The following is a 15,139-nucleotide window of genomic DNA, read 5'->3' on the forward strand; positions in this document are numbered from 1 at the left end:
GAACGCCACAACGGCATTTTAAAATCTAAGATAAGTAAGATATGCGTAGGAAACTAGTTAAGCTGGGTAGATGCATTACCGCTAGCGTTATTGTGCATGCGCACATCTGTGCAGGCAAGAACTGGGCTCTCCCCTTACAAAATCGTTATGGGGAGGCCGGCGAATGTTTGGTGTGCACCTCAGCCAAAAAGGCTGAGGGAACTCAATAACCTGTGCTCAGCATTTACTGTAATCTTTTAATCCAAAAATTGCGTTTGATTCATCAGCAGGTGCAGGAGGCGTTGCCAATAAGATAGACTGGCCTGGGACACGCACTGGAGCCAGGAAACTGGGTGCTAATCAAATATTTTGAGCGAAGGACATCATTAGCACCCAGATGGCGTGGGCCCTATCTGATCCTCCTAACTACGCAGACGGCAATTCGGGTGGATACACGCGACACACGCCAAGAAGGTCCCACCACCGCTTGAAAAACTGACTGATCGGGACGATCAGAAAGAGACAGCGGTCCCAGGAACGAAAAAAACGATTGCCAGTTCTTTGCCACAAAAACTGCCTGATCCTGAAACAAAGCCTGAAGAGATTGCTGTGAAAGAGGAAGGACAAAGAGCGCCCCAACATTGTCCAGCAGATTCTGCATCACTGCTGGCCGACACCAAACGTGTACCGCTTTGGCGCCCACCATCTATTGCCGCACCACAGCCTGAAATGAAATTTGCATCATCACGTGGGCGCCCACCATCATCTGTCAGAGTGCCACAGGCAAACTGGAAGTGCATCTGCACTGTTCATTGATCACACGATACCAGGAGCAAGGTGATACAATTTGCAGCCCAGAAAAGAGGAGTGATCAAACCTGCATTCCTGTCGATTTTTATTTTTGTTTCCTATTCTTGGATGAAGTAGGAACCGGAGGCCTAGCGTAGAGCGTCGTGAGGGTTGTACAAATCGGACAGCCCAATAATCGAGACTCCTCGGTGCTAACACAAAATCCATGTGTCCTGAACCCGTACAGACAAACGGGGCGCACATGGTACGAAGGCAATTGATAACTGCTCTGGAGTTATTTTGAGCAAATGTGCAGACGCACAGAGATCTTGCCCAACGTGTACCAATCCAGGCTGCTAAGAACTGGCAGGAAAGACTGTTGACATTGTCAAACCTATCGACATTCCAACGAATGCAACAACGAGAGACATTCACGACAAACACTGCAGAGGAAGGAGGACCGTGAGAGAAAATGCCGGAACCAGCTTTTGCCTCCTCCTGCACCACTGCTGATAATGAATTAAATATAGAAACTGCAAGATTACACAGAAAGAGTTATCGAAAAATTGTATGCTAATTCTAACAATAATAATGTGCGTAATGAGCATAATAGCCCCAGTAACGACAGCACTGGTATTATGGTACATGGAAGAAATGCACCTTTTAGAAATTCTCTTGCCCATAAGAAACAACTCCACCACTGAAAGCCCTGTTCATGTAATTACTTCCACTCTGTCCCCAATGGAAGAAAGACATAGAGAAGGTTATGGGAATAACACATTACTGCAAATAATGAATATGACACATTCAATTTTGAAAAATTGGGTTGGGTGTGTGTTCATTTTCCACAGCATGGTGGCAAAGGAATAGGTTGGTACGTGCAGCCACTAAGATTAAGTTCTGCATGCAGTGCATCTCTGAGTACATAAAATTATGGAAAATGGAATAAAAGTGGAACGGGTCAATTAGATAGCACAAACATGAATTAATTTGAGGAGATAATTATGAGACCCATAGGTTGCTCCATATTTCATAGAGCACGAATGATGATGCCAAAAGCTACGCCCAAACCAATGCCACAAGACAGATTGTTTGTGCCAGAAAAATCATCAGTAATCATATTTCGTATGAGATCAGAAGGAAATAAAGATGCAGTGCCTCCCTCCTATACAGTAAACTACAGCCCACGTTCTGTTCCTTTTTGTTTAAAGAAGGGCTCTTATTCAGTAGGGACATTCACTAGATGTATGAATACAGCGATTCTTACGAGGGAAGTAGAACCAGTATGTAGGTGACCCTGTATATTTTATATGTGGAGAAAAAGCGTATCCTTGGTTGCCTAGAAACTGTGGAGGTACTTGTTATTTAGGACTTTTGTTCTCAGGAGTGTTTCTTTTAAAAACAACGGATATAGCCAAACTATCTAGATCTAGGCCACGAAGGAGTAATGAGGATGGATTAATAGTAGAAGACGTAGCAAAATCATTTGTACCATTTCTGGCCCAAGCAATAAACTCCTATAATATACGACAACTATCCAGAATCTTAGAAAAAACAATAAACGGAAGAACAGATATATTATACAGCATGACATTAGAGAAGAAAGGGATTAGATTAATGACACTCCAGAACAGAATGGCTCTTGATGTAATCCTGATAGATCTTGGCGGTGTGTGCAAAATCGTGGGATCAGCGTGCTGTGTATTTGTAAACGACGACTCTGCCACGATTTTTGAAGCAATAAGAAAGCTACATGTCTTAAGCTCTGAACTCCATACCCAAGAAGGAGGTTGGGATATGGGCTCCTGGTTCTGGGGGTTATTATATTCATGGGGACGGAAACTATTTGTGATCCTAGTAGCAGTACTAGGAATATTCATGACATGTTGTTGCATACACTGCTTACCTATAAAATGCACCGAAATTAGTAAAGGGTGTGTGCAGATGATAGAATAAAAGAGCACTATTAAATTGAGTACCCATTGAAATGAGGAAACGAAGGCAGTGAAAGAATTCATGTCCATCAATGGTGGAAACTAAAAATGCACAAAATTCAGAATCTGAATCAGATACTTGGTCAGAAGAGGATGCAATATACGGATGAGACGTTTGGCATACGGCCAAAAGGACGGTTTTGTCACTCCAGAAATTCTCGATCGGAAGGCAATATACTTTGTTGGCCGTAGACCAACCGCCTCATGTGTTTAGTAACAAGAAGGTGTAGAAAAATCTCAACCATAGTGCAGCCATTTTATCACCATTTTGTTATCTTTCTGTCTTCTCTAACGTTGCCTTTTTGCCTCATGTAAAACTGCTTTGCTGAAATATTATTCTGCTTCACTGGTGCAGAATGCAAGGCCGCAAGCGGCATGTTGAAACATAACGCAGTAAACCAGACAGAAATGCCCGGTCCCTTCCGCGTATATCCTTGAAGGATGAGCAGTGAGGCATTTTAATCAGAACAGTAGGTGCCAGCTAGTCTGGGTAAGCACAGTAGAAACTCTAGAGCGAACATTAAATGACTTGAATTATGCTCTTCTTTGCGGACCCACTTCCCTGAGCCAGGTAGAGCCCCGGAGAGCAAGTTGATACCCCGGTACACAAATAGAAACGAGGAGATAGCAAGGCCTGAAATGTGTCTCTCCCTATGCAGAGCTTGCTTGTAGAAACAGAAGCATTGTGTTCTTTAAAACACAGACTTAATGTCTGTGGGCTTACAAAATTGCAAACTGTTACAAAATGAATGTTTGAAGGTGTCAAACTTGTCACCATTGTCAGTCATGGTGCCCAGTTCAAAGGAAATGCAATGGGGGCGGTATAAGTTGTGACACTACTGATTACTGGATGCTTGTTTTTTATATATGTAACTGTTGTACGAATTTCGCTCTCTTGCGTCCCCCGAGGTCTGGTAGACACACGTCACGGGACTTGGGACCAGTTGGCCAACTGAGACTATTTGCTTTGCAATAAACCCTAGATTTTGGGAATACAACCTTGTATCTGGCGTATCAGTTTGTGTGTGGTGATTCTGCCTTGTTTCCACAAACGAGGGTCCCTCAGGGGCCCCTTCACTGGAACCATGTCACGCACTGCTATCTTCTCCCTTAGTCCGGCTCTTCCTTTCACCATGTCTTTTATTTGCATTCCGATCGCTTCTTCTGCTGTTCTCTCACATCACGCAATGGATCTTGATCTTGCACAATGATGCTGCGCTCAGTACTAGTGCTTCATTTATCATCTTCAATCCACCAGCCAGTCATGATGGCATCCATAACCATGAAAACGCTAGCCAGTTTGTGTCTTTCTCTGTTCACATGTGTTTTAATGCTGAAGTCTTTTGTGTGCTTGTACTTCATCCAATGTTGCTTCTGTCTCCCTCGAGAAGTAGTCCCCCCCCCCCCCCTCTGTTCACTTCTCAGTCTTTCTCTACTTCCTTTGTTTGGCCTTTTGGTGCTTTGTTCAGTCATCTCTTCTTCCTTTGGTTGTTTTCCATCTTGGGGAAGTCATCAGGCCTCACGTCTTCCTTGGGCATCACCAACAAGGGCATGCTGATGTGAACCAACGAACAGTCACCTCCCTAATTCTGTGGCAGTTTCTCTTGAGCTTTAGATCCATATGCTCAGTAGTAGTCCACAAGCACTGCTGTTCCTGCTCTCATCTCCCTACTTGTCTCAACCTTCTTCCATCCAACATGTTCGTCCACTTCTTTTCACTGTTGTGCTGGTAACATAAGGCTGGTGCCTTCACAGTATTTATTGGCATAGGTACTTCTTCATTCTCCATCTAAGTAACGAACTTCGCACTCTTGTCCCACTTGGTTAGGCATTGTATTTTTTTTTTTTCTTGCAGCATGCTCACTGGTGCATTTGCTAGTTGTTCCTTCTCTCTCTGGCCCCTTTGCTACATACAGTTCTTCAATGAGCTGCCAGTAGTTGTTCATCATGGGTAGTGTCTTGATGTAATCTTCTTTCATAGGGGGATTGCCTCTTTTTACATCAATCTCAATGTTGCTGTCTTCCCTTGCAATCTTCTTCATGTTTGGAACACTTTGAGATACATGGGTGTCGTGCTTTGCTGTAGGTATTTCTGTTGCAATCAATTCTCTCAAGGCACTCAAGGCATAGATTAAAGAGCAGTCGGGACAGCTCTCCCCAGTGGTGTCCCTACCAATTTTGTACATGTTGGTTACTTCTGCTATGTGTGTGAGGTGTATGTTTTACTCCCTTCGTGTCTGCAGTTACACTGCGCTTACCGCTCCTTACTCCGGCAGCAGTCTTTTCCTCACCCTCTGACACCGTAGATCTTCCTGCTTGGGTTAGGGATTGTTATTAGGGGGTACAGCGGTAATGCTCACTATTACATATGATTTTTAAATGACCACCCCCCATTATTCCGTTCATCAGTCCCATAATGAGGATAAGAGTCCTTATTGGCTTGCCCATAACCACTTCCGCTGCTGGGTCCTTGCAGCTGATGAGATGATAAAGTTGCCCGCCTGAAAATTGCAAGAAAGGCGTTAATACGTTATTACTTTTTAGTAACCTCAAGCTCTGCGAACTAAACAATCACTAAGGGCAAAAATGAAACCTACCCCTGGACATTTCGTGTTGAGAGTTTCTCAATGTGGGTAGGACAGTATATGCACTGTATTCAATTTTCTGAAAAGTTTGGGCTGTTTATTCAATGGAAGCAAGGAAATATGCTCCAGGCAATTGTGCTCTGAAGAGTCTGGGTTTTCTGATAGAGTGGGCAATTCCAGTGGGAAAGGCTTCAGGATGGTTTAATGAGAAGGCCTCAGGGCGATGAATGGGAGGTAACATCAAGGAAATTCCCTACACAATTCTAAAAACATACATAAGCAACAACCTGCATGTGCAAGGAAAAGAGAGAGAACAAAGCAGTGTTACAGCTGTCAGGTGCACAAAATATAATTTGAAACTCATTTAAACTTTGCACACGGGTGTGTCGGTCCCTATTCTAGTTGCTTGTGTGCGTTGGACCATAGGATGGCCATGTTTCCCTAACTCGAGAGCGTTTGTGCTGTCTTGCAGTTCATGAAAATCTTTTGTGTTGACCCTGTTGATTGTTGCTCCCTCGTTGCCAGGGTGGCCACCGCTTTGTAGGGCTTGACGCCTTACACATCTAACAAAGTCTGTCAGGAGGGCAAAATGTCCCACTCTAGTCCCTAGCCATTGGAATTTAGTTGTCCGTTGTCTTCAGGCCTGCCCTGGGTCCTTTGTATCTGGCAAGAAATGAAAAAGAAGTGCTTGAGACCTGAGAATTGTCTTATTCTTCAATTTCTCGACCTAACCCCTCTACACTACTCTCACACTATTCAGTGTCCTAGTGGGAGGAGCCATGGGTAAATTTATGCACCGTCCTGTCACCACCTGGTGGGCGTTCAATGGCGGTTGGATCTTAACTTGCTGCATACTTTGAAATTTACCTGGAAAATGGGTAGACAACCACTACTGTAGCTGTATCCTTAACACATCTGATCATCTGCACTTAATTTAGGTGAAGATATTCATGACACACTTGGATCACATACACATAGTTTAAGTGGTGGTGTACAAATGGGCCTTTGAGTCTTTGTATTTACTGTACTTTACTTGAAGCGGTTTATAGTGCGCGCCTTTGACCCAGGGGCATTAGGCACTGGCAAGCTAAAGAGGGAAGCGTCAAGGTGGTAAATCTGTCAGATAAAGTGGCTGTGTGTTTTAATTAAGAGGATCAGGTTCCTGAATTAAGAGAATCGCAGGGTTGTTAAATCTTTCTTCTATGGCTCCTCTCACAACTCTCCGGGTGTGCCCCGCGGTGAACTGCTGGCACTTTAAGTTGGTACTACTGAGATTTGCTACCACATATTCGCTACCTGTCCCTCCCCCCTCTTTTTTTTTTTTCTTTTTCTTTCAATCCCAACCGTCACAATTTACTCCCATGTCCTGTATCCCACCACATTTCCACTTGTTAAACCCTAGTCTGTCTATTAACTACTCATTTATTTAAGTCTAGCATTGTATAACTCCACTACTTTCATTACTGTTGAAGTTAGACAAAATATTTCTCCCATCAGGATCTACTCCCAAATTTTAATACAACCATTATTCTCCAATTCGTGCAGCAATGACCTCTTTCCCAATGTGTGTTGGCTAATGCATTTGTGCCAGTGCTGTTTTCAAAAGCGCTAGTGGCATTACTACTTGCACTGTGTTATTTTGTCGTCAAATGGTGTCTGTTGGGAACATGGATCATCCACCCTTACCCCGAGTTCTCTCCTCCCGTGGTGAACCGTCAATGAAAGGCACGCCATCCCCCTCAAGTGCACCTTTCTCCACCTTGTGTGTCTCATTGAATTGCTCTGTTATTTGTGTATCCATGAGCCCAGTCTCCTTGCTGAAAGAGGTGTGCTCAGAATGTACCTTTCTTTACCCACACCCCTCTGTACCGTGCACGCCCACTATTCCTAAACAATCTTCGTTACTTTCAGCATGTGTATGCTTGGTGTTAAACAAGTTATTGCTTTATCTGTGAATAAAGTGGTCATATCCAGTCTGCCCATGATGTCACAAATGTTCCTTCCCTAATGCATGGCCTAGTCGCCTCAATGTCATCCAGAAAAGAAATGTTTTTGTTACCTATCACCACCCCTATGCAATTGTCCTCCGCAGGATTGAGGGTGCGTGTGAGACACATCAGGTTTCTCTGTGGGCTGTCCTATTAACAGTATAATGTCAATCCATTTCCTTTGAAAGTGTGGTTCCCCACCAAGATGACCCCTCCCAGTCATCTAACCGGTACTGTTGCTATTGTGTCAGTGTTCTGTACGTGTGCTGTCTGCTGTGCAGTCCCCCTGTGTTATGATGCTTGTAAGTCCTGGGGTAGTGGTGCTGTAATTTGTTGTGTCTGTACCTGTAGTGGTGACAGTGCCTGTGTTGGTGCTTGTAGTGTCTGCTGAAATGATCCATGTATCTGTCCTTGCTGCTGCTTTCAGTTCTCTCATGGAATGTATTCCTTGCTTACCATCTGTGTCATCAAATATTACACTCCCTGATGTGCAAAAGGGTGAGACCCCCTCTTCCCTCTGCTCGTGCTGGTTCAGCATCTGATGACGCCTTACCACTTTCCTTTCCATCATGTGCCACAGTTCAACTGTAGCAAGGTGCTTTTCCAGCTTCTTTCCTGTGTAAGCGCTATGTATGTGTGTCATTAGCAATTGCTGCACGCTTCTGGAGAAGCTGCCTATGGGCGGCTATAGTCTTATTTATTTGTCTTCAGTACTTTTGAACCATTGTACACTGTTTTACTAATTTATCGTGGCATGGGGGCTGTGTCCTACATAACAGTTGAAGGGGAGTCATGTCTCTATTATGTGATACATTTTACCTCACCTCAAGTTGATTTTAAAATTTCTATGAGCCGCCTTGGCTCTGAACCGTAGCCAGTGTACTCCATGTACAGCCCATCTTCACCAAACCATTGCCTTCTCCGGCACACCCCCTCAATCTTGCACATGTGTCTTGCGCGCACCGTCTCTTGGTCACCTCTTCTTCCTCTCCAAAACAACACCACTAGCTCCTCACCATCAAAACTCTGTGTCCTTGTATCAATCTAAAGGTGACGTCACCAAACTAAAAACACAGTACAAATGAACAGACAAATGCGCCTACACAGAACAATAACCCATTGCTTCCAACCCCACACAAAACCCCACAAAGATCCCAAAATAAAACCCCACGATCCCCACAACTGTCTTCCCACTTCACCTGCAGTGGAGTATCCATTAATCATTTTCGAATACACTCAGTCTGCACACGCTGCGTCGCCTCACGTGTGATACGCACCCTCACCAGGGGAACTTAACCAGCCAACTATCTTCCGCAATGTGAGGCAGACTCTAGCTATCTCCCGCGGGAATCCGTCATCTATTCACCGAGCTAAAACACTCAATTAACAGGAATCCTCATCTACTCATCGAACTACAATGCTGACTCATAGGAATACCAAACCCCGTACATGTAATCTCCATCCAGACCTACCAGCGCAGCACTCCGTCCAATACGTGGGGAGTCACTATCCCACCCAATAGCCTCATAAATCCAAGAAGGGACCACTACCACTGCTCCAGTCCCTACAATTCATGTGCCGATCACCACCGGTACGCCGAATTTTGCGACAATGTACACTCGCCACCCTAGTTACAATACAACCCCCCCCCCACAGCTGTTTTCCCACCCACCAGGGTGGAGTATTCTCTTTATTCCCTTGTGTTTGTTTTAAACTGCACCCGTGGCGCCGCCTCTCGGATAACACGCCTCTCTCCAGGAGACTTAACCAGTCAAACACCTTCCGCAATCTAGGATAGCTCCAGCTAACCAATCACTATGGGAATACATCATCCATGATCCAGACTACAACGCCCGACTCACAGGTATACCTCTAGTTACATACTTCTGCAGTCCAAGCCTGTCAAGTCTATAGTCCTGGTTATCACCAGAACTTTTACCTCGAAGACCGAACACTCCCTACACACAAAAGCTCCAGTTCCTATCCAGACAATACAATTTAACATTTATACAACATACTGTTCAACAATACTTCCTAATACTTAAAACATTTGCCCATTGTTACCCCACACACTCACACCCTCCCCCTCAAAGCCCATGTTGCTGGTTGCTTGGACTTGTACTTATATTTCCTATGTTGCACTGACACTTGCTCTGCTACCAGACCCCCCATCAAGGCGCTTCACCGGACCCCTTCTTCTGCAGGGCTCTCACTTTACCTTAAGCGGGGTATTTCCAAGTGGCCCCCAATGCCTTTACCTGGTAAATGTGTCTTCCGTTGGCCTTCAGGTGCAGGCGAGGGTCCCACAGCTTCCTTGGGTCAGCGGCAGGAAGGGCAGTTCAATGCAGGGCTTGTGCAGGCAGTGCCCATTCACCATGGGCCTTATAGTGAGCAATGCACGTCAGAGAGGGCACCAACACCTCCCTTTTGCCCAAGAAGGAAATGCAGCAGAGTCCAAGAAGGAAGCAGCATGTTCCAAACTGTTTTATTTCTGGGCAGCAAAAAAAACACACAGGGCTTGGTGCACAGCGAAAATCCAGGCACCGTCTCCCCTGGGGCTGGCTTGCAAGCCAGCTTTGTAACACACTGCGGGCTGACATCACAATTGGACCAGTTCCCAGAAACCTATATCATCCTGAGATTGGCTGCTAAGTGATAGGTGACCTATAGTGCCCTTATAGGAAGCCTGATCATTGGACATTTGGACCTTGCTGTCAGTGGGCTGGCTTGGCTGCTCCTCCCTCATTACCCAATTCTAAAATTGTTGCATTGTGAATTTGTTCTCATTAGTTTTAGCTGAACAGGTTTTTCCCCCCTGGGCCCCTCAGCGTTCATTGGCCAGAGCTGAGCCATTCTTGTTACAATTATATTTCAAATGATGTTTGGATCTTGCGAAAATGTCTTTCGTTCCCATACAAAAAAAACTCTGGGCCCTGGGTGTTCTGCTCTGAATTACTCGTATTTGTGAAGAATTAAAATGCTTGTCTGCCAGAGTTCACTGTTGTTGAAAGAAAGGAATCTTATCTTACTGCGAGGCCTTGAGCTGCTCCTGGGTTTGCGAGACGCATTGCTGAAGTCAGCACGAATCCCCACTGCAGCTGGTGTTCAGTGAGACAAGTGTACTTGGCTGTAATTTTCCTGAAGCATGGCTTTACACTGTGCCATTTGATTAGGTTAATTCATATGAACATCTGCAAGCCTTTAAACAGGAATTCTTGTGTTTTGTAGATTCTGGTATTGCTGCATTGAGGCTAATGTAGCATGTAGGTTGCAGTGTTGGTGAAGTGGGTGTCTTTCAGCATATTTGTCACCCATGGGCGCACTGGGGCCTGGTGCAAAATCATGAGTGTGTTCCTTATTCTTCCTGCTGTTCTGTCTGTTGATATGCCTGGGGTGAGGGTGCAGGAGTTTGATCTCGATTTTCCCTCTTCGGGAGCATGGCTTTAAAATCTACAAATGTAACTTGCACCCTTGCAAGATTTACATACACCCCGTGGGACTGTATGACAACGGCAGCTGAACACATCCCTGAAGGTGAGGAATGTGAAGGGATCCTATCCATGGTAAGGGATGGAAAGGAGGCTTCAGGGGAATGCCTTCAATCAGGTTTGGACATGGCTGACAGTATCAGTAGGTCAATGGCGTGAGGAAGTCAGGTTTTGCACAGGTTGTGCAGTCAAAGATATGCCATTTGACGGCTTGAGATTGTTTTGCAGCAAGGCGGATTAAAGTTTGGAGAAGCTGCAGACCTCCAAAGCAGCAGCAAAATCACCCAGTGCCGCTATACGACAACCTCAACAACGCCCCTACACAGGCTCTTCGAATGGATTGTGTCCTCCCACGTATTCCTCATCTTGTGATCAATCGTTATCTCCAGCTTTGCTGCTTCGCAAAAAAAAAATTCTCGGCAGAGGGCGCTGTGCTCGAGGTCGTGGCGTCGATTGTCCCTCGACGTAGTCTGTACTCTGTCGACGTCACCGATGGTATAAATAGCTCGAGCCGCGCCTGTTGCTTAAGTTCCGTTTTTCCGATCGCTTCGCTATCGAGAACGGCGCGCTTCTATTTTCTGTGAAGAAAATGTCATCTTCGACACCTTCGACACCCAGAACTGGGTTTAAAAAGTGTGCAGATTGTGGATCTAAGATGTCGATCACAGATCCCCACCGGATTTGTCTCTGGCGTCTCGGTTCCAGTCACCGAACCGACGACCGCGGGTCCTGCTAATCTATGACCGAAAAAGCTCTTCGTGAGAGTAGAGGTAAACTGTCGGTGGGGAGGGAGGCCTCAAAAAAGGTTTTGTCAAAAAGACACAAGAAAACCACTGATTCTAAGGAATCGGATCGCCATAGACACTCAAAGAGATCCAGGAGTAGATCGAGACACTCTTCGTCCTCATCGAAAAAAATGAAGAGGAGACATAGATCTCCCTCATCATCTTCTTCTTCAGTCGACCGAAGAAATTCGTTGTCCGACTAAATCGGATTCTCCCAGTAAGTGGGAAGAATTCTGCAAAAAGATGATGGAGGTTTTCGAGAATGCGGCCCGACCCCCTCGAAAGACCCTCGAAAAAGCCATACCCCTAAAGTCGCTCCATTGGACGACAAAGGGAAGTCCAAGGCTACCATGGCCAAGACCGGTAGCGTTGAGGAATCCAAAAAACCTCGAGTCGACGTAAAACCGTCCAAGACTCTTCGAGAGTCGAGCACCTCTCCAGTGCCATGCAAGAAACACAAGTCGTCGAAGACTTCGACAACTTCCACAAAGAGAGGATCTTCTCTCGCAAGAGGAAGGTCACGTTCTCCATCCAGAGGTCAAGACACTCAACCTTCATGCATGGCTTCTGAGAGGCTGAGCTACAAGGATTGGGACCTTCCGGATGATATCATGGAGATTTTGCTTTCGGCCAGAAGGCCAGCAACTAAATCTCTGTACCGGTGTCGTTGGAACAAGTTCAGTAACTGGTGCAGAGATAGGAATGTGGACCCTTTTCAGTGTAATATTCCCACAATATTGTCTTTTCTGTTATACTTGTCTAATCTGGGGCTCCAGGTTGGCACGATAAAGGGTTATTTAGCAGTGCTATCTATTTTTAAGCGCTCCTCTGAGGAAGAATCTTACTTCAAAATACCTTTTGATTACACAATTCTTAAAAGGTCTTAATAATGTGTTTCCTCCAATACCTTTTCAACTTCCTGTGTGGGACTTAAACTTAGTACTAAAGTTCCTCACATGCGTCCCATTTGAGCCTTTACATTCTTGTCCGTTAAGGCTCCTTACTTTAAAAACCATACTTCTAGTGGCAATTACATCACCCCGCAGGGTAAGTGAGTTGCAGGCACTTTCTAGCGGGCCTCCTCACACCATCTTCTATAAAGAGAAGGTTGTTCTTATGGTCAAACCTTAAATAAAACTGCCTGCTCACCCCTTTCCCTCACGCAAGTAAGGAGGAGGAAAGGCTACATAGATTAGACCCTAGGAGGGCTCTTAGTTTCTATATTTTAAGATTACGTCAGTGTGATCAACTCTTTGTGGGATACACTGGCCGTAAATTGGGGCTGGCAGTGACTAAGCAAATATCTAGATGTATCATTTCGGCTATAACTGAATGTTATAGATTGGCTGGGAAAGATCCTCCAGATGGGCTAAGGGCACATTCAACCACAGGCATGGCGACTTCAACAGCACTTCAAAGGGGTGTCACAGTGCAAGATATTTGCACAGCAGCCACCTGATAGGAATTGCGGGTACATCCTGAAAGAGGAGACAGTCAACCATCCGCACACAGGAGAACGAATCAGACTACGAGGCTATGCGACTTGCGACACACAGAGTATCATCTACGCAATAAAATGTGCATGTGGACTCTATTACGTAGGTCAATCAAGGAGGACTGCGAAAATCAGATGGAATGAACACAGGTCTTGTATTCGTAACAAGAACTTGAATTCAGCAGTAGCCAGACATTGGCATGAAAACAAACATAACTTCGCCCAGATTCGGTTCCTAATCCTTGAGGTTGTGAAAAGGGGAGACGCACACAAAAACATCCAGAAGAGACTTGATCAGAGAGAATCCTTTTGGATCGACAGATTGAGTACATTAACACTGAAAGGACTCAATGAGGAAATCAATGACGTGTTTCTTGTGATTTGTGATTATAATGGGAATTTATCCAGCTGTTATTATTAACCGGATTGAGAAAGATTTTGTATAAAAGTAATGTACATGGTATAATTGTCTTTTCTACATGATGTAAAATAATGCCGTGTAAATAAACTACCAGAAACTTGTTATAGTAACTTTTAAATATCTAATGATGCAGATGGCACGGAAAAGTCAGTAGAATGAGTTTGGCACTAAGACAAGTGTTCACCGACTGGATTGGGTTGATGAAATTGCTCACACAGCAAGTATCACACTACCATGTTGAATAACAATGCCATGTGGACAAACATACATTCGAGATCACAACTGTTTTAAATATCACATGATATAAATGGCAGAGAAAGATCAGTATAATGAGTTTGGTTTGAAGACAAGGCTTTGCCAACTTAATTTGGTTGCTCAAATTGTTCACATAGTATCACACTACCATGTGAGGTCCAATAAACGCATATGGATTTGTAATTCTAGAAAAAAGAGGGGTTGCAATGTAGGAAACATGAGAGGATGATAAATACAGTGAGGGGCGAGTTTCAGTGTGTTTACAGTATTTTGCACATGAACCATAGCATTAGTACACTATCATTTGACACTTATTTGCATATCCCTAGAATATCGTCTTGAGCGTCTTTATTACATCACCCATAGTAGCACAGATGAGTGTGATTCTCACCCATGTAGAATTGAGACAATGGTCTATGTACGCATAGAATGTTCCTGAATAGAAACGCGCTCCTTCGTACGTAGCAGTAATCTAACTGGGTAACCACAACAATGTTGTTATGGGGACTATCCCGCCCTCGCAACGGGAGGGTGGGTCGCGAGCCGTACGTGCACTGGCACAACTGACCCGAAGCACAACACCAAGCTCGGTCTCCATGACGATGCATAAATACAGAGGAAGGCAGCGCGTCCTTGCGGCTTTCCTCGGTACATTACATTACGCCTGACACTAGAGGTAAGTGGACTCTGCGTGAGCACGAACGCATAGTTCTAATAATTATTGCACACGCACTCTATCATGAATATTACATAATTATAGGTACCGCTTTCTTCGGATAATCAGAAATATGGGTGATTGTTCGTATGATGAAATTTATGGGTTACACGTGACAAAAGATTGATGGTGGATTAGAACACGAGATTGAGGTATGACCAACTACCTTTAATTTACTTGGATTAGTGCATTTGAACCTTAATCTGTTGGATGTCACTCTGAGATAAATTGCTGATTGGGATTTTCCTTTTATCTCTTTTGCTGTCACATATTTGAACATTACTGGCTCAATATGGTACGTTTATATTTTGGAATGACATTTTCTTAACGTATGACCTATTTAAGTTTGCATAGCCCTGAAGATGGTGTCATACACCATACACCAAAATGCATAGGCATATTGCACTTGACCACTGCATTCAATTTCTGACTAAAAACACCACTTTTGTAACCAAATTGTAGGAATGTGAATTAAACATTACCTGCATATTATTATAATGATTCTGTCATCTATGAAAATACTACTTTTTATTTGAAAAGAAAAAATGAAAAATGAAAAAGGATATACTAGCATAAAAGAATTTAACATGGTCGTATTTCCATGCTCATGTTTTGTTGAGCCAACTGAGAGCGTCAAACTATGAG

The sequence above is a fragment of the Ambystoma mexicanum genome, chromosome 11, assembly GCF_040938575.1.
Source record: "Ambystoma mexicanum isolate Mex_15411 chromosome 11, UKY_AmexF1_1, whole genome shotgun sequence".
In the NCBI taxonomy this organism is placed as follows: Eukaryota; Metazoa; Chordata; class Amphibia; order Caudata; family Ambystomatidae; genus Ambystoma; species Ambystoma mexicanum.